General features: G+C 38.8%; 1 protein-coding gene across 1 annotated transcript in view; it reads left to right on the forward strand.

Moving 5' to 3' along the window:
* The first annotated feature begins 225 nt into the window (after positions 1 to 225).
* Positions 226 to 27,675, forward strand: part of ZNF704 (zinc finger protein 704) — a 329,242-nt gene continuing 301,792 nt past the window's right edge. Inside the window, exon 1 of the mRNA XM_044665818.1 lies at positions 226 to 311. The gene's annotated coding sequence lies outside the window, so the exon portion shown is untranslated. The remainder of the gene's footprint in view (positions 312 to 27,675) is intronic.

The following is a 27,675-nucleotide window of genomic DNA, read 5'->3' on the forward strand; positions in this document are numbered from 1 at the left end:
CCGGGTCCGGGGCCGCCCCCTCTCCTGCCGCTGCCGCTGGCGCAGCCACGGTCCCCGCCCCGGTGCTCCTGCTGCTGGAAGAGGAGGAGGAGGAGGAGGACGGCGAGGAGGAAGGGGGAAGACGGCGGAGGGGGCGCGGGAGGTTGGAGGGGAAGCCCCGGGGGGGCGCGGAGGAGGAGGACGACGACGAAGAGGACGACGAGGACGAGGAGGTGGTAGTTGAGGTGGTGGAGGAGGACGAGGAGGAGGACGTCGAGGAGCGCTTCGTGCCCCCTGCGGCCCCGAAGGGCCAGCCCCGGGGTTCGCTGAAGGTGCGTCCGGCGCTCCGCGCCCGGGGACTGGGGCACGGGAGGGGGCACCTGGTCTGGGCGCACGGGAGGCGGGCAGTGAGCGGTGGGGCTCGGAGGGGTGTGTCAGCTGGAGCCTAGCCGGCATCTTCCCAGTCCGGCCCGTGCGCGCGAGTGTGTGTGTCTGGTCCTGTATGTTTGTAAGGAGCCCCTTTTCCCCTTCTACACCCCCCTCCAAGCTTTTCATTTCCAGCTCCCCCCCCCCCTTCCTTGAGCCTTTCCCAGCTTCGCTGTGTGGGCAAGGAGGTGGCACCAGGTGAATGCGCCTAGGGGAGCACGGGGAGGTGTCGTGGAATTTCTCCCACTCTGGGGAAGCAGCTCTCTGTGTGTGTGTGTGTGTGTGTGTGTGTGTGTGTGTGTGTGTGTGTGTGTGTGTGCGCGCGTGTGTGCCATACCCTGGGGTGGGGGGTGCTGTTGTTTTCAATCTCGGGCTGGGTCTGTCAGAGACACTGAAGGCGAGCAGCAGCAACAGCAGCTTCTCATGTTTATCGGACCAATCGCCTTTCTGCTAAAGACCTGTTGTTGATGCGTCTCTAGTAGTAGGCACTTGTTAGATGGATGAATTCCTCTGTTTCCATTTCATGGACAAATAAACGAGCTCTTCTTTCATATATGGGAAGGTTGTTTGCAGTTTTAGGGTCCCCCCTTTTCCTGTGAGTGTTTAAAGGGCCCTTATTTATTCCCCAAAATTGCTGATTTTTTTTTCAAAAGAAAAAGATTAGGGTCAGCCTGAGGACACTAGCAATTAAAAAAGATGATCCTTTTTTTTTAAATATGTTGTTGACATTTCTTGAGTGCACCCTCTAAACTGAAGCAGAGGCCAGTATTGTGGTTTTTGTGTCTTCAGCAGATGATAAAGGGTTTATTTATTACACAACTGACTGTCTAGGATTTTCAGGCATGGGATTGGATAACAGCGATTGCATGGATATGTGTTGCCAAGAAGTTTTGAGAGTAGCAGTGGTAAACTGTTGAGCAAGGGATGATTACTTTTCTTTATTGCTGGGCTTTTGTGTATGAACTTAAAAGCTATTAACAGAACTTTTGTGAAACAGATGTGTATTGAAGTCAAGGGAATCATGTGAACATGCCTGTCTTTTAAACTTTGAGCTGAAAAGGTAAAGATTATAAATCATATGTACTTTTGATGCTTATGGAGAATGTCAGATCCACAAAGCAAACAGATGTCAAACAGTAGCAAAGGAGCAGTGGCCTCAATAAGACATTTTCTTGAAAGCTGTCGATTAGGACTATTTTTATTGACAGCTGCTTTTTAGGGCCCAAACCACAAATACTATCCTGATTACTCATGGACTTTTAGAAAGCTTTTTAGATATTATAGTTCTAGGTTCTTTAGTTTGCTTTTGGAACTGAAGTTGAGTGGAACTAGTAACCTTGGGGTGATGTGTCTTAAATATATTTATTTTTATTTTTTCTGAGTTATACATGTATTATCACATAATGCATATTTCCATATTATTCATGTTTGTAAGTGAATAATTTATAAAACCACCCACCCCCCATGGGGTGATATATAGCTCTTGAAGAAGTGTTGCTTACCTCATGTGGGGTGGGGGGAGGCAAGGAGTCCTGAAGTATAAAAAGCCTGGTTTTCACTTGACTTAAAAAGGCTTAAGCATAAATTAGGTATCAAGAAGAACAATGTTAGTTTGGTTTTAAGAAAATCCAAAAATGAATATCTAAATTAAAAAAAATAAGCTGTATTCTACTAAAGTACTATTGTACTTCATCATTGTATGGAAATGACCCTAGATGATCAAAGGATATGCCAGCAAAGTAAATGGGCTGTAAGATTCAACCAAGCTCAAAAAACTTTTAGTGAAGTGGAAAGATTGATGGATTTGGAATCAGACCTGGATTCAAAGTTATTTGATCACGTCACTTATAAGAACCACATTTCCTCATTTGTAAAATGGGGATTATATTTGTACTCCCACTACACAGGGTAAAGAAAATGGTTTGTAAACCTTATAGTGCTATATAAATGTGGGCTGCTGCTACTACCACCACTACTGCTGCTGCTGCTGCTGCTGCTGCTGCTGCTGCTGCTGCTGCTGCTGCTGCTGCTGCTGCTGCTGCTGCTGCTGCTGCTGCTGCTACTGCTGCTGCTGCTACTACTACTACTACTACTACTACTACTACTACTACTACTACATTGTAGAGAGTTGTGACTTGCACTGGTGAAAGTAATACCTTAAAATCAAGGTTCCTTAAAGTAGAAATATAAAACAAGTAAACAAGGTGGTGGTAATTTGCATTTCAAAACAGAGTCATTTTTTTTTTTCAAAAAGATTCCCTGTTGGATTCTATTTATTTAAAATCTGATTCATTTTCTAGAAATTCGGTTTGTATAGTTTTTCAGGAGTACATTTATTGGAAAAAGAAAGGCATACACTTTGTCCATCTTTGATTTACTGACAGAGAATTTAGTATCCTTAACTCCAGGTGTTCTGTGAGTAGAACAGAAGAAAATGATTTTATTATTAGAATATAACATGTACCATTTTAGTCTCTCACAGGATTATTTTTTTTTTCATTTAAGATGTATAGCTACCTTTTCTGAAAAGGGTTTGAGTCACCTGTTAAACATAATGCAAAATAAAATATGTAGTGCAAAGAACAGAATGAAGGTTCTAGTTAGAACATAAAACAGAGATTCTTAACTTGAGGTCTAAGGCTAGATTTCTTCAGAGGTCCAATGAACTTATATAGGGAAAAAACCACCTTTTAAAAACTTTATTTGCCTCTAACTGTATTATTTAAAACCATTATTCTGAGAAGAGGTCATCTGCCCATGGGTCTCATTCTACTGACAAATGGGTGTCCACGATACAACAAATATTTCTTAAGGGTTCAGCTAGATGACTCAGTGGATTGAGAGCCAGACCTAAATTCAAATCTGTCGTCAAACATTTCTTTTTTTTTATTTTTTTTTAATTTTAAACCTTTACCTTCCGTCTTGGAGTCAATACTGTATATTGGCTCCAAGGCAGAAGAATGGTAAGGGTAGGCAATGGGAGTCAAGTGACTTGCCCAGGGTCACACAGCTGGGAAGTGTCTGAGGTCACATTTGAACCCAGGACCTCCCGTCTCTAGGCCTGGCTCTCAATCCACTGATCTACCCAGTGGCCACCCCCCCCCCCTTCCGGGTCAAACATTTCTTAACTGTGACCCTGGGCAAGTCACTTGACCCCCATTGCCTAGTCCTTACCATTCTTATACCTTGGAGCCAATACACAGTATTGATTCTAAGATGGGAGGTAAGGGTTTAAAAATACACATTCTTTAAAAAACCTTTATCTAAAGGAATCTGAGGAATAGGTGCTAAAAGATACTTGAGATACTGTTGGAAAGGGTAGTTCTTTGGTAGCCAAGGCAAAAAGGAAATGTTGTTACATAGTTTTCATTTTCTCAGAGAAAGAAGTGGACACCTTCATTTTTTTCTTTCTTAAATCCTTATTTTCTGTCTTAAAACCAATGCACTAAGGCAGGAAATTGTTAAAGGCTAGGTAAAGGGGGATAAATTACTCACCTAGGGTCACACAGGTAGGAAATCATCTGAGGTCATATTTGAACCCAGGACTTCCAGCTTCCCCCACCCCCCACATCTATCTTTAAAAAAGACAATTTTTTTTTTCAACTAAGCATAAACAAAATCTTAGCATGTGGGTCCTTATTTAAGGGATGGTGGGAAGAATAGTTATCTTAAACTCTTGGTTTATAAAAGGTATAAAATGTTTAAGGAGATAGAGGACATTAAATTATAACCAGCGAAGGACTATTTTAGGGGATTGTGTTGGGAGTGGGGTAGGGTGACTGGTAGGTGGTCCAATGCTTCATTTTTTTTTTTATGAGGTAACTTATAAGAATAGAACTTGGAGAATTTAGATGAGTGGATAGATAAAATAGACTGAGCTGGGACAATACATTCATGTGCCATAGGCATTGTGCTTCTTGTGCATTACTATCCAAGGGAGGCTTTGAGCCATCACTGTAATAAATGTGACTTTGCTCATCGTGGAGAGTGGAATTTTCTGGTAAAATAAAATATAAGTGCAGTTACAAAAAGTCATATGAAAATACATCTTATTGTACCTTCCTGTACAATGTATCCTCTGCAGCTGCCTACCTTGCCACCTCCAGGTTCTGTTAAATTAGGAGGGTTGAATGACAGAATTGTTCGTGGTATTTTGGCAAGGTGTGTTCCGTAGGAAATATGGATTTGGAATACTTTTTCTTCATTGACCATCCCTCCAAGAGTCAGTAACCTGTCAATCAGACTTTCAAATATCAAGTGTGTACAGAGCCTTTGCTGGTGCTAGATTGAAGTGGATTCCTGGTTTAAATTGCCCTCTAGTAGATACCTACAGCACAGTGAAAGTGATAAGCTTTAGATGTGAGGGGATTGGAGGAGCAGCCAGAATTGTATTCTTTGTCCAAACAGAAGACCCAGAGGCCTACTTCTTTACAGGCTGGCCAGCTCCAGGGCCTGCAACTTGAGCTCTTTCCTAAGGAAAGAACTTTGGACTTTTCCTGGCATCTGTACTAAAATCCATGCTACACAGAAAAGAAGAAATGACATTACCTCGAAGAGTTCATAGGGCTGGTGTTACCTGTTATTGATTTTGTTCATAAATGAATCTCATGGACCCACCAAGATGAACCAAGTTGCAAAATGTATTCATAAATAATTTACTGAATTGACCTGTTGGCTGATCATTCAAATGTTGAATCTCTTGTCCATTCATTCATTTAACAAATATTTATTGACTGTGTAGTCTGTATAGTGCACTCATAGATACTCTGAGGGATAAAACTCTGAGGATGTGTAAAACATGGGTCTTTCTGTATGGAGTTTACAAGTCAGTAAGGGACAAACCAGATGCATGAGGATGTGCTTAGTGAGAAAAGCTTTCCCTCAGTTCTGATCCCTCTCCCAACTGTAAATATTATCTGCCTCCTCAGATTTTCTTAGGGATTATTATCTTATTATTTTTTAAAACCCTTACCTTCCATCTTGGGGTCAATACTGTGTATTGGCTCCAAGGCAGAAGAGTGGTAAGGGTAGGCAATGGGGGTCAAGTGACTTGCCCAGGGTCACACAGCTGGGAAGTGTCTGAGGCCAGATTTGAACCTAGGACCTCACGTCTCTAGGCCTGATCCTCAATCCACTGATCTACCCAGCTGCCCCCTATCTTATTATTTTTTAACCCTTATCTTCTGTCTTTGTATCAGCACTAAGTATTGGTTCCCAGGCAGAAAAATAAAAAGTGCAAGGCAATTGGAGTTAAGAGACTTGCCCAGGGTCACACAGCTAGGAAGTATCTGAGGCCAGATTTGAATGTAGGACTTCTCCTGTCTCCAGGCCTGGCTCTCAATCCACTGAATTATCCAGATGCCCCCTAGCATATTGTCGTGATAAGAATAATAACAGCTGACATTTATAGAAGAACTTTAACATTTGCAGATTGCTTATCCATGGCCTCATTTGATCTCTCCTTTATTTCCCCAAATTCTACCTCATATTATAGTTACCTTGCATATTGCCCTCCCCAGTGAAATATAAGGTCTTCAGGGGCTTGAACTACATCGTTTTTCATTTTTGTGCTCCCAGTACTTTGCCTTGCCTTTTGCAAATTTTTTTGGATCTAACTCATAATTTAAAATTATGTTAGTTTTCAGTGAGGAAACTCTCCTTATCAATGTAAAGTAGCATCTCCTCTACAATTTATAATCTTAGTTGCCTGAGCCATTGAGAAGGTAAATGACTTGGCTAGGTCTTCCTGAGACTGGCTTTCTCTTTCCATTAGGTCAGGGTGCCTCTCACCTTGCACATAGTAGATATCTAATAAATAAAATGCTTGTTGAATTGAACTGGAGTGCCTGAATAATAGTAAATAATGCCTAGCATTTATGTATCACTCAGGTGTTTACAAAGTATTTTTCATATATTGCTTTCCTTGACCTAGAAATGGTACAACCAAAATACTATAAGAATTAAGAGGAGGAAGAATATCACTTATGGCTGGGGTGGCATTTGATCAGGATTTGAGGGATGGTTAACATTTTGAAAAGTTAAGATGGGGACAAAAATCATTTTATTCATTCAACAAAACTCATTAAATGAAAAGCAATATTCTAAGGGGGCTGCTGGGTGGCTCAGTGGATAGAGTGCCAAGCCTGAAATCAGGAGGTCCTGGTTCAGATTTGACCTCAGACAGTTCCTAGTTGTGTGACTCTACCAAGTCACTTAACCTTATTTGCCTAGCACTTGTGACTCTTCTGCTTTAGAACCAATACTTAGTATCAATTCTAAGAAGGTTAAGGTTTAAAATTTTAAAAAAGAGAAGCAATGTTCTAGATGCTGAGGATAACGAAGACAAAAGTGAAAAGCAGTCCCTGTTCTCAAGGAGCTTACAATCTACTAGAACCTACAACATGTAAACACATACATTAGTAAATTTAAGATAATTTGAGGAGGGAGGGAGAACACCACCAGGTGGATTAGAACTGACTTCCCATCAGAAGCAACACCTGAGGTAGGCCTTGAAGGAATCTGTGGAACAAAGAAGCTAAGGTGAGAAGTCAGTGCAATCCAAGCCTGGTGTATGTAACGGAGGAGATTGAAATGGGAGGTGAGGTGTTGAGTCGTGAGAACAATAATCATGTCAATATGGATGAGTTGTACTTTGTATGAAAAGGAGTAATGTGAAAAACGCTTAGGAAAGTTGGTTTGACTGAGATGGCTTTTAATGTTAAATTGGAGAATTTGGATTTTTTCCTAGGGGCAATGAGGAACCTCATTTTTTTTGTATTATTTTGAAGCAGGGATATGCCATAGTCAGACTTGATCTTTTAGAGGACTAATTAGCCAACTTTGGAAGGTAGAGTGAAAGAGAGAGTGACTGGAAATAAGAATAACTTGGCCACTTGCAACAGGATGGACTAGAGGTGAGAAGTGTCTAAGCTTGTGGACTTGAGATTGGAGAGAAGGCATATGTAAGAGATGTGTAGAATTGACAAAATTTGGCAACTGATTTGATAAGGGGTAAGTCTGAAGGAGAGGAAATAATCAATAATTATGCTAAAATAATGGATCTGAGTCTGAAAGGTACCCTCAACAGAAATAGACAAGTTTGGAGGTGGAGTGGATTGAGAAGAGGAAGATAATGAATTCTACATTCAGTAGGTTGAGCATGGGATGCCTTCAGGATATCCAGGTGGAAATGTCTGGAAGATAGTGATGTGGGACTGGTGCTCAGGAGAGAAATTAGGGATGGGAAAATAGATTTGGGAATCAAATATATAAAATAATCTAACCTATCAGAGCTGATGGCATTACTAAGAGAGGGTATAGAGAGGAGAAGAAAAGTGCCCAGACCAGAGTGTTTGGGGAACACTCATGGCTAAGGAGAAGGTATGGATGATGAGGCAACTGAAAAAGAACAATGATACAAACAAGTTAGAGGAGGATTAGGAGAGAGGATTGTCATGTAGAATGAGAGAGAAGAATGTCTCCAAGAAGTGGTGGGCAGCGTGGGGTCATCAATGTCAAAAGCTGCTAAGAAGTTAAAGAAGAAGAATGAGAAAAGTTCATTAGATTTAACAGTTAAGAGATTACTGATAATCCTTGAGAAGGCAGTCTCAATCAAGTCTGTCTGCAAGGGGTTGAGAAATATATGGAAGGCATGAAAGTAGATGCAATGACTTATTTCCCAGCAGAACAAATGATATGAGCCGACTTAATGGAGGTGGATAAGGCATGTTCAGAGAACAGCAAATAGTCCAATCTGATCATAGCACAGAATATATAAGGGATGGTTAGGGGAGAGAAGATTGGAAATTGGAGATAAGATCAGGACCTGTTCATGAAGGGTTATGGATTCCAGCATGGAGAGCTTGTATTTTATTAAGTAGGCAGAATTATAGGCTTGGACTGGACCTCAGAGGCTATTTAATCTAGAAACAAGAATCAGGGGCAGCTAGGTGACATAGTGGACAGAGTTCCAGGCTAGGACTCAGGAATATCATTTTCCTGAGTTCAAATCTTGCCTCAAACCCTTACTAGCTGTGTGTCCCAGGGCAAGTCACTTAATCCTATTTGCCTCAGTTCCTCACGTGTAAAATGAGCTGGAGAAGAAAATGGCAAACCATTCCAGTATCTTTGCCAAGGAAACGCTAAATGAAGTCATGAAGATTCAGACATAACTGAAATGACTCAACAACAAACAACAAATAAACGAGAATCTCTTCTACATCAGCAAGAGATCAACCTTTATGAACAATCTGTCTCCCAAACTCCTGCTAAACTGGTCTTCTTTGATGCACCACGAACTTCGGTGTCTCCATTGCCTGAAATCCCTTCTTTTTTCCTCTTGTCAAATCCTACCCTTACTTTAGATCCCACCTCCTTTGGGATATCTTCCCTGACCACCCCAGCTCTCAATGATTCCTCCTCCTGAATTTCCACAATATTTGCTGTCGGCACACTTTATTTTGCACTTAGAGCTTGATTGGTATTTGCTAGTTACTTTTGTATGGTAATGATTATTACATGATAATGCACAGTGCCCAATCCATAGTAGGTGCTTATAAATGCTTGTTGACTGACTAATATAGTTAATGTTTAACAATCTTAGTATTTCAGTGAATTGTATTTTCTGCCAAACTTTAAACTTTCCAAAGTACTTTCCTCACAATAACCCTGAGAGGTCATGATTTCATTTCACATATAAGGAAACAGGAAGGTCATATGACTTTTAGAGTTGACTCAAAATTCTTCCAAACCAGTGCATTTCGTTCTTCCACTCGTATACTTCATGTATGTCCATTTTATCTCTTGAACTAGACTTTAAGCTCCTTAAGGACAGAGATTGTCCTATTTATTTTTGAATCACCAGCTTTAGTCTAACCACAAATGATGTTTATATTGTGCCTTAAGGCTTACAAAACCCTTTACACATATTGCCTTTAATTCCTCATTGGAACAGTCCTGTGACATAGTTGTTGTAGGCATTACTGGCTCCATGAAACAGATGTTCAGAGTTGGTAAATGACTTGCCTATGATCATTTTGCTATTAAATATTAGAGAAAAATCAACTGTATATCTTTATTATAAATTCTAAGCTTTTTCTACTAACAATATGCTGCTTTTGTAGGAGGTGCTTGCTAAATGTTTATTGTTGATTTTCTTGGGGGAGGTGATGTTTGCTGATCCACAGAAATCATATTTTCTGCATCCAGCCAGACTCCTCAGATGACTTTGCCAATTAACTCATAAGGTGTCATCCAATGGAGAGAGCTTTGGATTGGGAATCAAGAGATAAGAGTTCTAGTTTCATTGTTAGTAGCCTTGTGAACTTAAGCAAATTATCTGCTGCCTCTGAGCCTTAGTTTCTCTATATACAAAGTAAAGAAGATGGACTTGATGGTCTCCAAGGCACTCTGTAGGTCAGCATTGGTGAAGTATTGGCATGTGTGCCCAGTTGGCATTTGGGGAGCTGCTTTTTGCCCCTCTTCCTCGTGCCAGTCCAAATACATTTTTTTTTGCATGCCCCCGCCCCTCTGTTAATGCTGGCAACACACAGAAAGCTTGAATTTGCCCTCTGGGCTCTCGAACTCAAAACTATTTGCCAACAGCTGCTCTAGGTCAAACTTCCGAGCTATTACAAGGTATTCTAATTTTTACCCTTGACTTTTCTTCCTCCTTTCTTCTTTCTTTGACTTTTCATTCTACTGAGCCAAGTAAAAATTACTAACACATAGTTTTTCTTTTTCCCTTTTCAGAGGTATTTAGAAAATTGGAACTTTCCTCAGATCTCTTATATACCATCTTCATCTCTTCCCCAACACCCTACAGTTGTTTTCATTCCTGACTCCACTCCACCTATCCCTGGCCTCACCTTCATCACCAAAAGCACCTGTTTGGACCCTCCTATCTCTGCTGTCTTCCTCCCACCTTGAATTCTGAACTTTTAATCTTAAGTGAAAGAGTTTACCCCAATAGGACTCTTTTCTTTCCTCCTTCCTGGCCGAGTTCCTGGCTTATTTTTTCCTGTCCTTTCAAACAGTTCAGGGGAACTCTGGTTTTCAGTTCTTCAGTATGTCTAATCCTAGCCCCAGTCATCCCTGCCTAAACTCCCTAGCTCTGGAGAGTCTTAAGATTTTAAGGAGTAGGATGGAAGGATTGATCTGGTAATTTTGTATGTAATGAATTGGAATGGAGAGTGAAAGCAAGGAGTCCAATTAATAGGTTTCTAACCATGAGGCTATAGACTTGAGCTAGTAGTATTGGTGGTAAAGGATTAGAAGGGACACGCTTCCAGCTGCTCTTTTTGGTAGTAACCAACCAGCATATTTCAGCTGTTTTAAGGTTGTTAAAGAGAATACTTTTCTTTCTGCTTGTTCTAGTAGAAGATGTGTATACAAATCATCTAAAAGCAAGTCATATAGATGCAGTTAAAAGAAGAGGTGCTAGGACATGTCCTTGTTTGATAGCTCTTAAAATTGGGAAGGTATCCATCATAATACTGTTAGTGCCTATTCTAACTTTTAGCAGCTAGCATTTTGATATGGACATGAAAGCTTAACCTAACACCTTTATCCCAGTTTTGCAAGCTTGCCCCAGCCTGCTCAGAAGCTGCTGCTGAATTGATGAACACAGCTAATAATCTTAAGTTGCTTTTAATTATTTTCTCAGTGAATGGAATACAATTTAAGGATAATCAGTTGTTGAATAATTTTGCCTGTGCTGAAATATGTCTTGATGTTTATTATGTAAGAAGCTGACTTGAGAAATGGTCTTAAAGTTAGGAGAAAGCTGGCATATTTTATGTCGATATCTTTTGATTTTTATCATGCCTTCCATTGTGGGGTCTTTTAAAATGTATTTTGATACTATTTGTTTACATTGCCTTCAATTTTGAATATATTTTTTAAACTCTTCAGTCTTGGAACCAGTAACTTGCAGAAGAGTGGCAAGGGCTAGACAACTGAGGTTGTGACTTGCCAAGGGTCACGTAGCTAGGAAGTATCTGAAGCCAGATTTGAATTTAGTACTTGCCATCTCCAGGCCTAACTCTATCCACTGAGCAATCTAGCTGCCCCTGCAATATATTTCTTCTCCCATCCATTCCCTGGGAGCTATTCTTTGTAACAAAAAAAATGAGTGGGAGAAAAGGCAGTTCATCAGAACTAAAACACCAACTAAGTAACTAAGTCTTGTAGTACATGCAATAGTGAATGAATGTCTTAACAAGCATGTAAGTGCTTACTATGTTCAAAACACTAGAAATACAAACAGAAAAATGAGACTCCTGAATCTCCAGAAGCTTGCATTTGAAAACATTTAGAGGAGGTTTTAACTTTAGGGCAACTAAAAAAGCCCAGACCTTAGGGTGCAGCTGCAAATGCAGATGGTAATGCAATCTTTAACCTCTCTGCAAAGAAGAGGAAGATATTTTCTCATCTTTTTCCCTAGGGCTCAAGCTTGGTCACTGTTACTATGTTCAGTTCATTGTTTTTTCTTTTCCTTTACATTATAGTCATATATTCTATTTTCTGGATTCTGTTTACTTCAATATGTCTCAATTATATAAACTTTCCCATTCTTCTCTGAATTCTTATTTCTTATGGTGCAGTACCATGTCACAGAATTCACATATCACTTTAAGTAGTTGCCCCACTGATGGATATCCATATTTTTTCCAGTTCTTTGCTGTCTTACATATACAAAATAGTGCTGTGGATGTTTTATATACACCCATCTGCATGCATATAACATATATATGTGTGTATACACACACACACGTATATATATATATATGACCTTTCTGACTTTGATTTAGGCATAGGATTTAGAAAAATGTCTTACAAATTGATCAGGCAATAATTTGGGTTTAAGAATTATTAAATATACTATTCTTCACTTTATTTTCTTCATGAACTTTTCTGTTATGTAAGCAATATGCACTTTGTTTCACAACATGATGAAGAAGAATATATGTATTATATGATTAAAATATATACACATATATATACATACCTACAAACATATATGTGTGTGTATATATATATATGTGTGTGTGTGTGTGCTTATACACACAAGCTATACCACATTACCTGCCTTCTTGAGGAAGGAGAAAAAAAAGAATGAGATAAATTTTTGGACATACCTGGTATGAGAATTTGTTTCTCTTGGATAAGCACATTTATTATAATTTATTATGTATTTATAACAAATCATATATATCACATTATTGTTATGTTACATATAATATTATGTTCTATATAAAATAAAAAATGGTGACAAAAAAGAATCACTATATAATAATTCACGTTTACATGGCACTTTAGGATTTACTAAGTGATTTTCTCATAACAGTCTTGTGAATTTTGTTGTGTGAGGAGTGTTAGCCTCATTTTACAGATGAAGAAACACAGACTCAGAGAGATTAAGTAATTTGCCTATGGTCATATGGTTTAAAAATATCACAGAGTTCACAAGTGTTTGAGAGGGATTCCCAGGATGACCAGATTTAGAACTGGAAAGGACATTCGAACTCAACTCAAAATCTTCTCATTCTGGTTTCCTCTACTCTACCAGGCTGCCTTAATGTTGCACTTTTTTCTATAAAGTACAATTCTCTATAAAGTGGGTGAGAGTTTTGTGTCACATTTAGGGCACTTAACCACTTTAGTAACTATATTTTGTTATTATCAGAGGATTGAAATGATTCATGAGTGAGGTATTCTTTTGAAGACCATCTTGTAGAGAAACTTGGTCATATTTCCCCCCTCTTTTTTATTTTTATTTTTAATTTTAATTTTTAAAAATTGATTGATTAATTTAGAATATTTTTCTATTTTCTTTCCCTCCCTTTCTCCCTTCCCTCTCCCAGAGATGACAAGCAATTCCGCTGGGTTTTATTTCCATATTATTAATATTTGCAATAGGGTGATCATTTAAAGTCAACATCCCCAGTCATATACCCACTGAACCATGTGACTTGATCATATTTTCATAAGAGAATGTGTTTGCAAGGTAGCTAAATTGCCTAGTTCTATATTAATTTTACTGTATTTGACATTTCTAAGCGAGTTTGTGTGCCAATGCCACCCTTCAATTCCTTGTGTTCTCTTTTTTCCCCTCTCTTTCTTTTTATTAAACCTTTACCTTCTGTCTTAGTCAAAACTCTAAGACAGAGGGGCAAGGGTGAGGCAATTGGGGTTAAGTGACTTGCCCAGAGTCACACAACTAGGACATATCTAAGGCCATATTTAAACCCAGGTCCTCCTGACTCTCTATCCACTGTACCACCTAGCTTCTGCCTTCTCTTTTCAAAAGAAGACTGGATCTACAAGAAAACCTTACTCAGTGGTAAGAGGTCGGTACTGATTAGTAAAAAGCCTGAATTTTAAAAAATGCCCTTTTTTGTTACTTCTGAGTATATACAGGGACATAAACTATTGGCTCATTGAAACGTGCCCTAATTGGGTCCATAAAATAATATGAAATGGACACATTCACTGATTGTATGCAAATAATATAATCTGTTATCCAAAGTAGGTTAAAGACTACCCAGTAATCATAAATTTGCTTGGCAAATTCTTCTTGTTTGTGTCTCTCCTCTCCCTTCTTCCCATAATGCAAAGATAAAAATCCTGAAATATATACACTTCCATACTTCCAAAAAAGTTGTTGTTTCATCATAGATTATAGTTTACAATCTTGCTTTAATTAATGACTGACATGAATTTTTGTTGACCAAAAATTCATCACCAGGTAGCCAACCTCCTAGTATTTATTGTTGGCTAGCTGTTTCAAACTCTTTGTGACCCTATTTGAATTTTTTTGGGAGGGGAGTGGTAAGAGTACTGAAGTGGTTTGCCATTTCCTTCTCCAGCTTATTTTCAGATGAGGAAGTCCAGTTTATTTTCAGATGAGGAAGTCGAAGCAAACAGGTTAAGTGACTTGCCCAGGGTAACACAGCCAGTAAGTGTCTGAGGCTAGATTGAACTCAGGAAGGTGACTCCAGGTCTAGCACTCTATCCACTGTTCTACCTAGCTGCCCTCCTAGCATTGAACCTTTCTTTTTCTTTCTTTCTTTTTTTTTTTTTTTAACCCTTAACTTCTGTGTATTGGCTCCTAGGTGGAAGAGTGGTAAGGGTGGGTAATGGGGGTCAAGTGACTTGCCCAGGGTCACACAGTGAGCCTTTCTTTTTATCTAGTCTGGACCCCAGCTAACAGACACATAGTCTGTTGTCTCATGAAATCATTGGCTTCTATTTGATCCATTCTAAATTTCAGGTAGTTTGTTACTTGGGCAAGTTTTTGTAGCTCTTTGTGCCAAGCTATTAATTCCCTTTCCAGTCTTTTCCTCCATAGCTTTCATTTCTTTTTGTTTTTTTTTATCTTTAGCTCTCATATTTCATTTATAAAAATATTTTAGAACTCTTAAAAAAAAACTTGTTTTATCTCTTCCAAGAATTCTAGTTGGATTTGCACCCAAGCTGTGTTTTTCTTTAAGGCTTTGCTTATAGTTGTCTTGGAGTCGTTCTCTTTTTCTGGGTTTATGTCTTAAGCATCCCTGTCACCATAATAGTTTTTATGGTGGGATTCCTTTTATTTTGTTTGTTTGCTTTCTCATTCTTTCATATTTCTTTCATACTTTGAACTTGATGTTAGTACCAAATTTAGTTCATTTCTGGGGGGATACTCTGAGTTAAACTTTTGTCCTTTTGGGTTCTTCTGCTGATTTCTTGGGGTACTAAGACTCATACTGTGTTATTCTAGAATGTCAGGAATAATTCAGGCTGGAGGGTTACAAGCTTTCCGTGCTCCCATTGTGGTCTGATCCAGGGTGATGTTATATTGCTTCCTTCCCACTTTGCAAGTAACTTTGGTTTGAGTCTAAGGAACATTAGATTGTTAATAGACTCAGACCATATTAGTTATCTAGAAACCTCTACTGGTTCAATATAAGCTTTCCATTGTCTGGGATTCCAGGCTTTATCATTCCTCTGCAATCTTCACTTTGGGTTAGAAGCTGGAATCGAGAAATCATATTACTTCTGGGATCTGAGACATTCCACTGCTGCTTGCTTCTGAATTTAATCCTGGGACCCACAACCACTCCTTACCCTGGAAAACCACCCCTGGGGAAATCAGAGCCCCTCCTTAGCCCACCCTGCACGTATGGCCTTGAATTTGGCAGTAAGTAGCAAAACTGCCTATTGACACCTGTTCCCACTGTGGTGGCCTGGGATGGGCATACATAGGGCTACCTTGGTATGGATTTGGGACTTCCTCTTGCCTTTTTGCAAAGCCTCTTCCTTGCACTGAAGTGGTACTCTCCAGGTGAGACCCCTTCCTTAGTGTCACTAGGTCTCCATTTGTTTTCCCTTTGCAAATCTGGATTGGAAAAATGATTCAATATGGCTTTGTTTTGGATTTCTCCATCAGTTTTCACTGTGGTGCATTTTCTAATTCTGTTTGGAGGAGAGGGTATGGGGGAGGGAGTTTGGAGATGGGAAATGGAGGGCAAATGTACTTCTCCTACTTTGCCATCTTCACTCAGCCCTGCACTTTGTAGGAACATAGTCTCTTGGTAGAACTCTACTCAACATTTTTCCAGCTTGATGGACTTTGCCAGATTCTGCAGTCACCATTACAAGATCTGAGAATTCAAGGTAATCTTTTTATCAAGTCATGAAGTTGGATTTCTTCCCTTTCCTTTTCTCCTTGCCTTCTGCCTTACAATTGATACTAAATATTGAACCCAAAAGCAGAAGAGCAGTAAGGGCTAGCCAGTTGGAGTTAAGTGACTTGTCCAATATCACCCAGCAAGGTAGCATCTGAGGCCATATTTGAACTTAGGTTCTCCTAACTCTAGGCACCATGCTTCTTCGCTGCCTATATTGCATTTTTTCTTTTTTTTTTTCTTCATTTTTTAAAAACCCTTACCTACCATTATAGAATCAATACAAGGTATTGGTTCCAAGGCAGAAAAGTGGTAAAGGCTAGGCAATTGGGGTTAACGCAACCAGGACGTGTATGAGACCAGATTTGAACTCAAAACCTCCCATCTCTATTTCTATCTCTTTTTAACTACTGAGCAACCTAGCTGCCCCTACATTTATTTTCAGTGTTTTATAAAATCTTTTTCCACATGCCTATGAACTTTGAGTCTAGATAATTATTTATCAAGTCTCCCTTTATTCCTGTGTAGCCACATACCTCATATACACCTTTTTGCATGCTCATCTAGACTTCTCAACTCATTTTCTTATTTAAAATCTATTCCTGTCTTGGCTTTCCTCTTGACATCCATTCATCAGACTTGTCAGCTCAGACTAAAAGGTGTCACAAAACGTAGTCCAGAAGTCACAGAAGCAAGGTCGTATCCCTGGCTTCCCGGCTAATTAACTCATTTGCCAATTCAGTAAAAGACAAGTTTATGTTTAAAGGACACATCAATACTTCCAGGATCTGGAATGTTGGCCATGTGGGTTCTCTGTTCCTTGGCCCTCTGCTACCTGATTTAGTAGCTGATCTTGAAGAATTACAGCGGCCAATAAATTTACCAGCCTGCAGCCAGCAGCGGTGATGAACCTTTCCAAATCTAGCTAGACGTGTCTTCGGGCAGCAGACATACTTTGTGTTCTTGGGTCCGTACCTGAAGTGTTTCCATCCTGAGGGGGGCCTGCCAATGCTTGTGTACTTTTGGCATAACCTTCAAGAATCCAGAGTTATCATAATATCAGGATGAAGCCTAGAGGAGGGTATTTACAAGCTATCATCATCCCTAAAGTCGTACTCCCGTGCTTCATCTTGGCATGGAAGTGGCCCTGGGTTCTTGGAGATTATGTCAGAGAAGGACAAGGTTTGGCAGATTCTACCATGCTGGAAAGGCTTTGAGCAGGCCTGGCAGTAGACTCTTATCTGCTTTATGGGAGCTAAATCCAAAGACTCGCATCACCAGTAGGCTGGCCACTTGGTGATGACTTCTTTGGCTACAACAACGCATGAAGCAAAAATATATAAAATAGCCTTCAATCCTGCGTGACCCCCTTGTGCTTCTGCAGGATGAATAGGGGCAGAAGATGCACAAAATCATAATTTTTAAGCCAACTATAAATGTTGGGACTATAAATGTGAGTCCAACCTATACTTAATGGTTTTTTTCCCCTCTCCAGGAGGTTGTGAACTCCTTGAAGACAGAGACTGTTTTGCTTTCGCTGTATATTTGGTGCTTAACATAGTGCGAGGCACATAGTCTAGGTGTTTAAGAAATGTTGACTTGATCCATATCCAAAGACCAGAAAGTGAACCTACCACTGGAGAAAGTGAGTTACTGCAAATGAAATCAGAAAAAGAAAGTCTCAGCTAACGAAAGAATTCTTTCATTCAACGAGAATTTATTAAGCACTTGCTAGATACCAGGCATTATGCTAGATATTAAGGATACAAAATTTTAAAAAATTAAACATTGCTTTCCATTAAGGAACTTGAAAATTCTCAGAAATATCTCAAAATACTCAGAAAATTAAATCCAGAATATATGGAATGCCCCCAAAGTCTTAGTGCAGTTTAAGCTATTAAAACTTACACATGGGGGACATTATGTGCAAAGATAGAGAGATGGGAGATGGTATAGTATTGTATCTTTTTAATTATTAATACCATTTACAAGCTAATTGATTTTGTCTTATAACTGCCTGGTTATAAGACTTATAACTGGTTCTAGGTCCTTGAACTCGGTCCAGAAATTCAGCTGGCCTGTAATGAGTTAAGTTTAGAAATCCATTTCTCTTGCTAATCACTATTCTGTTCTTGCCTTAAAGAAATCTGCTAACCTTGGCGTATGTGGGTGGAAACCAGGGAGACTGCTCTAGTATCTTTACACCACCCAGCTATCCTTCAAAGATGTCTGGTTTGCTATTCAAAAAAGTCTGGACTACTTGCAGGTGGGCTCAAACAATGAATATTTTTCAGCTACAGAAGGGAAGGAGGGAGTTGTTGCTAGCCCCTCATTTCCAATTTTCTTCCAATCATATTGTACCCATACCTCAGTTCTGTAACTGATTGGTTTTGTCATTCATGATTTTGAGCTCTTTTAACCAATTATAACTTGTTTCCCATCTATGAAATCCTTGCTTTTTGTTCAGCACTCCCCCAAAACTATGAGAGGGAGTTGTCTCCCTCATTCAGGGTCTTAGCTATGCTGAGGAAGCTGAGATCCTATTTATTGATATAGTCACACTTTACTAATAAATTGACTGTGCTTGGAACTCTATGCCTCAGTTTTTCTTAATTTTAATTTTTACAGTGTATATGTAACAACATTTAGGCCAATTTGGTAAGTATGGAGAATGTGTGAGAGGGAGTTGAAAGTATAATAAGCCTGAAAAGCTAAATTGGAACCAGATTATGGAAGGTTTTAAATGCCAAACAATAGAGTTTGTATCTTACCTTACTGGTAAGAAGGAGCAACTGGGAATTCTTAAACAGGGGAATGAAAAAGTCAGAATAGTGTTTAAAATTAAGTTGACAGTTGTATCAAAAATGAATCAGAGAGAGCAGACTTGATACATCTAGGTCAATTAGAGACTTTTCCAGGCGGGAGGTGATGAAGACCTGAACCGAGTTAGTACTGATGTGTGATGTGAGATAGGAAATAATGTTGTGGAATCAACAGGGGCTTTGCAACTGATTGGGATATGAGGAGTGAGGGAGAGGGAAGACATGTGAACTTGAGTAAATAGGATCATGGTTGGTGCCTCCAATAGAATTAAGGAATTTGGGAATAGGGAATGAATTCTGTTTTGAACATTTTTGAGTTTGAGATGCTTATGGTATATCCAGTGTTCAGGAGATTTAAAGCTGGGTATATTAGACCTGAGAGTCATCTGCCTGGAGAAGATAGTGAAGCCCATTGTAACAATAATAATAAGAGCTAACATTTATATAGCACTTAATACATGCTAGACACTGTGCTAGCTGCTTTACGAATAAAATCCCATTTGATCCTCACAACAACTGTAGGATGTAGGTGCTATTTTTACTCCTGTTTTACAAGTGAGGAAACTGAGGCAAACAGGATAAGTGGCTTGTTAATAAATGTCTGAAGTCAGATTTGAACTCAGATTCTTTCTGACTCCAGACCCAATGCTCAATGCACCACTTAGCTGTCTTGTAAAGAATGTAGAGAGAGAACAGAAATTATTTCTGAATCAGCTTATAGAAAGACCACTGACTTGTTAGAGAAAAGATCAAAATTAATACAATACTAGATGAATAAAAATGGGGAAGGATGTGACATACAATTAAAGCAACATCAACTTGACTTTATAAGTTATTGATTTAAAAAAAGAAAATGATTGGAGGAAAGGACATTGGCATCAACTCTTGTGTAATAAGTTCACCTAAGTTTTAAACAATGTAAATCCTTTGTCACAATGAACAGACTTTTATGAGAGCCTTAAAAGCATCTTAGTAAGCAAATGCTTGGTTTAATTGCTGAGTGAGAGAGATGGCAGCCAAGGCTAAAATTGACTTAGAATATAATTTCACTGGTAAAATCTTATGGAGAAGGATAGTGGATCATTAATTTTAAACGAGACATAAATAAGGAGACGTGTACTTGCCAGAGTTGTTTGCTATTGCCATGGAGGAAATCCAGAACAGAATCTAAGCTGAAGACAGATTTCTTTTGAGTTCCCACAGTTTGCTCTTGTTTGTATATGACATGCTCATTGAATATAGTTCTGGAACATTGCAGAGCCACTTAAATGTGATTTATATTGACTCAAAAGAATGTGACTAACAATCCATCCAGGAAGAAACAAGTGGATGAAAAAAAAATGCCTCTTGTCCAGGCTGAGATATGCAATCAGATGAATGACAGATGGAGCATATTCATCACTACTCTCTCTCTCTCTCTCTCTCTCTCATATATAGTTACATATATCATTGTGTTATATGTTATATAATTGTTATCTGGATAGGCATTCATGTATATCTTGGTCATAGGCTATAAATGTCTACGAATGAGTTTAGGATTAAATGGGAAGAAAAGAGGATAGATTTTCTTTTAATAACTACAGAGTTCTTCTAATAACTCCATACCTCTTCCTGAAACAAAGACCCAATTTTTTAATACCAGTATTCTTCTGGTGAGATATGCCTGTGGGTCATTTAACACTATAGCTTCTGAAGTTTAAAATCACTTTAAGGGCAATAGAGATAGACACACACACACACACACACACACACACACACATGTTGTGGGTATAATCAGGCAGCTGTGACAAAATCCAAAGAAGGAATTATTAAGAATCGATGTGTTATTAAAGACATGAACAACAACAACAAAAAGAAAGATCACATAGTGAAAGTGAAGGATAACCAGTGGACAGTTTGTTTACTCCGTCAGTTATTATGAGATATTAGGAGGAATGGAGGAAGGCTCCTAGGATATTGGGTGGACTCCACCTCTGACTCATTTATGGATAAGATGGATTTTAGTAATTTTTTAATTTAGGATGGGCTGGTAGAGAAGATTGTAATATGTGACATCATTGAAGGAAAGTACCTCAAGAAAATGGCAGAACCACTGGACTATTAGAATATATCTGAATGTTATCAGAGACCCCTCAATATGACTGATTTTTTAATTTTAAAAAATAGCTTCTTTGAAACTTTTTTTAACATGCAGAAGGTCTTGTTGCTCGGTTGTTTTCAATCCTGTCTAAACTCTTTATGAGCCCAGTTGAGGTTTTCTTGACAAATATATTGGAGTGGTTTGTCATTTCCTTTTTCATCTTATTTTACAGATGAGGAAACTGAGGCAAACAGCTTTAAGTAATTTGCCCAGGGTAAGTGTCTGAGGCCAGATTTGAACTCGGAGAGATGAGTCTTCCTGACTTCAGGGCCAGTGTTCTATCCACTGTTTCATCTAGCTGCCCCCCCAAATTATTGTTGTTCAATCATTTAGTCATCTCCAGTTCTTTGTGACCCCATGGACTATAGCCATTCATAGGTTTTTCTTTTTTCTTTCTTTTTTTTATACTCCTTTTTAATTTTTTAAAAATTTGATACCTTTTCCAATTACTTGTAAAAACAATTTTTAACTTTTGTTTTGTACAATTCTGAGTTCCAAATTTTCTCCCACCCTCCCTCTTCTCATCTCTTACTGAGAAGACAATAAAGGTTATACATGTGTAGTCAAGCAAAACGTTATTTCACTATTAGTCATTTTGAGAAGGAAAACAAACAAAAACCACCAAGAAAAATAAAGTTAAAAAGTATGCTTAGATCTTTATTCAGACTCCATCAGTTCTTTTTCTAGAGGAACATTTTTTCAACATAGGTCCTTTAAAATTGTCTTGGGTTTTTGTATTGCTGAGATTAGCTAAGTCATTCACAATTATTCATCTTACAGTATTGCTGTTACTGTGTACAATTCATTTCACTTTGCATCAGTTCACGTAAGTCTTCCCAGGTTTTTCTGAAAGCATACTGCTTATCATTTCTTATAGCACAGTGGTATTCCATCACAGTCATATGTTACAATTTGTTCAGCCATTCCCCAATTGATGGGTATCCCCTCAGTGTCTAATTCTTTGCCACCACAAAAATAGCTGCTATAAATATTTTTGTACGTATAGGTCCTTTTTCCTTTTTTCTTTTTTTTAATCTCTTCGTTATATAGACCTAGTAGTTATATTGCTGGGTCAAAGGGTATGTACAGTTTTGTAGCCAGAGTGTTTTCTTGGTAAAGATAGTAAAGTGGCCTGCGATTTCCTTCTCAGTAGATGCTTTTGACAGGCAAACAGAGGTAAAGTGGCTTGCCCAGAGTCACACAGCTGGATGTGTTTGAATCTGGATTTGAACTCAGTCTTCCAGATTCAAAGTCTAGTGCTCTATTCATGGAACCACCAGAAGGAAGTCTAAACAAGTTGAAAATTAGTTATCTGGGGGTTTCTTGGCAAAGATCCTGGGGTAGTTTGACTCAAAAGAATTTGGTCTAACTGTCCATCCAGGAGGAGACAATGGATGGAAAATACCTGTTGTTCAGGCTGAGATATGTAATGAGTTTGCTTTCTGAAGAGTTAATAGATAATGTGCCAAATTTGAAGTTAGGCAGTCGTGGATTTGGATATTTTCTAGCTGCATAGTCACAGGCAAATCATTTTTCCTCTCTACACCTGTTTTCTCATCTGAAAAATGGAGATAATAATACTTGTGGTATCTGTCTTCAAGCTTGTTGTGAAGCTTGGATGAACTTATCTATACTAAGGAAGAAAAAAAGGAGGAAGGAAATCCTAAGTTTTTCATCCTTTATTTTGAGGAGAACCAATGACATCACAAAGACGATGTCTTGACTCTCCAGGGAGTTGGAGTTAAAGGAGACAGAGTTGTGCAAAGCCAGCCTCAACGTCTCTTCTAGGGTCATCAAAGTCCAGTGGCAGGACAAACACCAAGATGAGTGGGGTGGCCTGGGAGGCAGTGGGTGGCCTGGGAGGCAGTGGATGACCTTGGCGTCCTTGATGTCTGACCAAGCTCCAAGCACTCCCCAGTGCCTCCTTCAGCTGCCTTCATGGCAGGTGAAACAAATTGTTCCCATTTGCCCATTCTGCCAGAGGCATAGATATTTTCCCTCACTCACCAATGGACTTGAGACCTGTCCGTTACCCTCAACCTGGTTTAGACAGTTTTACCAGTGTGGCTGCTACAGCTTCTTGGAACCACAGATGAGAATTGGGGTGAAAGACACCAAAAGTGGATCAGCAGTCTTGAAAAGGGCTCTCCAGAGCTGCCAGTCCTCCTTAAACACCCTCTTTCACCCAGCTTCACCTGTACCTCTAAGGTAGGAAACAACAAACATTTACTGAACACCTGCCATGTGTTTACATTGAATAAATGTTTGTTGATTAATTAATTGATTGCCAGGCTCTGTGTTAAATGAGGATCTCATTTGATTCTCACAACAACTCTTCAAAGTAAGTACTTTTATTATCTCCATTTTATAGATGAGAACACCGAGGGAGGCAGAGTTTTTAGTAGCTTGTCCAGGATCACCTAGCAAGTGTCCAAGGTTGAATTTGAACCCAGGACTTCCTGATCCCAAGCCTCAACCCTCTATCCACTGTTCTAACAGCTACCAAAGTGCTTTCGTACTTTTCAAAACTAAAAGTGTTTTATGATATCCAGGCATTACTATGACTTCATTTTTTAGTTATTTATTTACTGCCCTCTCTGTGAAACCATTAAACTATTTAACCTCTCTGGGTTACTTAGTGCACTCCTTTGTAAAATGACGGGGAGTGGATCAGGTGATTTCTAAGGGTCTCTTCCAGCTTTAACCTATGATTCTCAGGATTGTTAATATTTCATATGTCTGCCTAGGGAAAGAAAAAAGGTAGTGGAAAAGAAACTTGAGTCAGAATAACTCTACCTCTTGCCCAATTAGCCCTTGGATTGCACAGAAGCCAGAAATTTGTTTATTTTGTAGTTAACAAAGAATCAAGGAACAGTTGATGGAGGAGGAGGGAGATTTCCTAAAGAAGTTGTGTGTGTGTGTGTTTTTTGTTTTTTTTGAGGAATGTGGAAAGATCCAAATACCTGCAGTTTATTGTTTTGATGTGTAGAACCTTTCTACATCTGAACAATTCTAAGTGCTTCTACCTAGAAAGACTCTCTTTTTATTTTTTCTAATGTCATTTGACATTGGTAATATGTGGGTGCTGATGTGGAATCAGGAAGACCTATGTTCAGATCTAGCCTCAGATATTTACAATCTGTGTGACCTTGGGCAAGTCATCGAATCTGTCTGGTTGTCAATTTCCTCATCTGCAAAATAGAGATAATAGCACCTACCTGCCATGGTTGTAAGGATCAAATGAAATAGTGTAAAGTTGCTTTGCAAATCTTAACATTATACACAAAAATCTAGCTATTATTGGTATATATTGAACTAGATTCTCCTCCTTTTAGTCCAGGAGGGAGAAAAAAGTTTATTTTCTTGGGCATGAATGGAAGAGGCATTCCTTCTCATGTATTCACGGATATGTACAACTGTGTATACTTGGTTGTTGGCTCTAGCCATTATCTTGTTGAGAAAGCTGTTTTGTAAAATTCAAACCACTATATAAATAAGGGGAAGAGGGTTGTTATATTTGTTATACCATAGTGTCTGACTCTGTGGCCCCAAGAGCTTGTCTATGGGATTTTCTTATCAAAAGTTACTGGAGTCATTTGCCATTTTCTGCTCCATTGTGTCCCCATTTTATGGATGAGAAATGGAGGCAAATGGAGTCAAGTGACTTGCCCAGGGTCATATAGCTAGTAAGTCTCTGAGGTCAAATTTGAACATGGATCTTTCTGACTCTAGGCCTGGTGCTCGATACTACCTAGCTACCCCAAGGAGAAGGAGTTGTCATTGTAATATCTAGCAGAAAAGCCCAGCTGAATCCTTTGGGAATGTGGATAATTAATGGCCCTGATTAGGAGTAATATTGTGCCATCTCAGTTCTAATATCCTGTGAATAGTCAGCATATCCCTGAGAATTTATTCAGGGATGTATTTCATTCACCCATTTCAGCCTACGGTTCCTTCCAAAGCACTCTGGACACCAAACCGCAGTACTCACACCTAGAAAGGGCACCATTCTCCACCCATTGGGTGGAATGTGCCTGACATCCTAAACCATGCTTCTCTGAGTTCATTTCCTCCTCTCCCTTAATTGTATGTTATTGTATGTCCTAGATTGTGATAAAAAATCTCTAGAATATTTGTAGATTGCCCTTTCTGCCATGTAGTCACCCTAAATTTTAAGGTTGATATAAAAACCGTTCTTTTCTCTTCGTGAAGCAGCAGGGATGGAGTTGAGGTACTTCAACTCCCAAACTGGCAGTAGCCTTTCTTTATTCTCCACTGCATTGCCTCCAGTGGTAGAGAGAAAGGAGCAAAGAGACAAGTTTATAGATTTTATGTATTATGGCAAAAAAAAATGGAAAATAACTAACATTTTCACAAGAGGTATTTCATTGTGGGAAGGACATTAAAGAATGTCACTTCATAGTCATTGCCTACAAAACATGCAATGAAAAATGGACAGCCAGGACGCTTTTCCTTTCTGGACATTTGTCAGAATATCCCAGAGACTATGGCACTATCTTTGCGATCAAGTAGAATTTTAAATGCTCCCCCAAAATAATAGCTAGAATTTACATAGTACTTTAAAATTTGAAAAGTCGTTTATAAATATTATCTCATTTGATTCTTATAGCAACCCTGGAAGGTGGGAAGCATTATTATTATTTTATTATTATTTTAATAATTAATAATAAAAAATTATTATTTTATAGCTAAGGAAACTGAACAAACTAAAGAAATGTCTTGCCGAGGGTCACACAAATATGTGACTGAGGCAAAATTTGAATTTAATCCTTCCTGACTCAAAGTCCAGTGCTCTGTCCACTGAACCACCTAGCTAACTTATGATTTATTTTTTATTAGTATATACTACTAGACAGCCAAGACCTGAACTCTCTGCTTTTCCTCAGAAGTTTTTTGGTTTAATTCTTTCAGTAATATTTTCAACTTTTAATTACCTGCTTAGACACAGTTTAAATTTTAAATAACCATTCTCACAAGTAAAGATACAAAGAAACTGGAATTTTCTGTGCTTTTCAGGAGTAATTGCAAATCAGTAGCTCAACTTTTCATGGAACAGAACTGTTTGATAAGTAGATTTTATTTGGTAAAGAGTTTTTGCTTTATATCTGTGATATTTCATAAAAATGAACCCTTCCAGATGTAGCCATGATTATTTGGGGGACTGTCCTGACTTCCTATTGAAGACTTCCTAACTGTATATATGTTGAATATTGAAAGGTTTTTTCCCCCATTATAATGTTTCTGTTCAAATAATGGATAAGTTAAAAAAAATCATTACATCACAGAATTTTATTTCTGGAAGGAACCTCTTAAGTTACTTAGTTTTTAAACTAATTTTACAGATGAAGAAATAGACCTTGAGAATTTGAATGACTTCCTTATGGTCACACTAACAATTCATGACAATCAAAACTGCCCAACCAGGAATTAGTGTTCATTTGAAGCTTGTTGCAAATTGCATCTCATCTTGTGGGATCTTCTTCCCTTCTACCATTCTATCCTACCCTATAGATCTGTAGCATAAGATTTTTGTTTCAAGCATCCTCACCTACCCTACCTTCCCATTTCAGATCATTTTTTAAGATTGGATGAGGGTGCTGTTATTATTCACTGTTCTATCAAATTCTACCCTGTCACCATCTTAGGAAAGGAGGTGAGCATCCTAAGTCTTCCTCAAACTGGTTTGAGATGGGGGGAGGGAGTGGAAATCTGGTCTTTTTTAAAGGTAGTTTTTGGGTTTGGTGGTGATGTTTTCCTGACAGTCCGTCAGTCTCTCTGTCTCTATATTTGTGTCTCTCTCTCCTCCTCCCTCCCTCCTCTATCTATCTTCTCTGTGTAATTTATGTGCATGTGTGTATTTGTAAGACGGAAATCAAAACTTGTTTGACCATTTGAAGCATTTAAAAATATGGTTAATTAATAATCTGGCCTTGAAATTCTTATGCAGGCACCTTGCTTCAAAGCATATTTTTTTGTTTGCTAGCATGCTATGTGCTTTGGGGGATGATGAATGAGGAACAAAGATGAATGAGGTGACCCCTGCCTCTTAAAATTCGGGAAGCCAAGTCACAAATGAAAGTAGGTAGCTTTCACAAGATTAGGAAATAGAAGTTTAAGAATTGCCAGTTATGGATGTTTCAATTTAATTTTAAAAATGTTTGAACTGTTTATTAGATGCAAGACTTTGCTGTTAAAGTCTCATGTACATGGCACTGTGCTAAGCTCTAGATTATTCAAATGAATGTAAAACTATGACCTCTGCCCTCATGGAGGTATCTGGGTGGGGAAGTGGGTAGAGTACCAGACCTGGAGGATGACCTGAGTTCAAATCCAGACACAGATATTTACAAGCTATGTGACTTTGGGTAAGTCACTTAACCTTGTTCACCTCAATCTCCTCATCTCTAAAATGAGGACACATTGGAGCGGGAACGGCAAGCCACTCCAGTGCCTTGCCAAGTAAACCTCAAATGGGGTCACAAAAGACAGGACATGATTCAAAGATGACTGAATATGAACTTTTCACACGGAGCAAGCATTTTAACAGGGGAGGCAACATGCAAACAACTATACAAATAGAAGATATAGATATAGATACACATATGCATATGTAGTACAGGAG

The sequence above is a fragment of the Gracilinanus agilis genome, chromosome 1 (assembly GCF_016433145.1).
Source record: "Gracilinanus agilis isolate LMUSP501 chromosome 1, AgileGrace, whole genome shotgun sequence".
NCBI classification, from domain to species: domain Eukaryota; kingdom Metazoa; phylum Chordata; class Mammalia; order Didelphimorphia; family Didelphidae; genus Gracilinanus; species Gracilinanus agilis.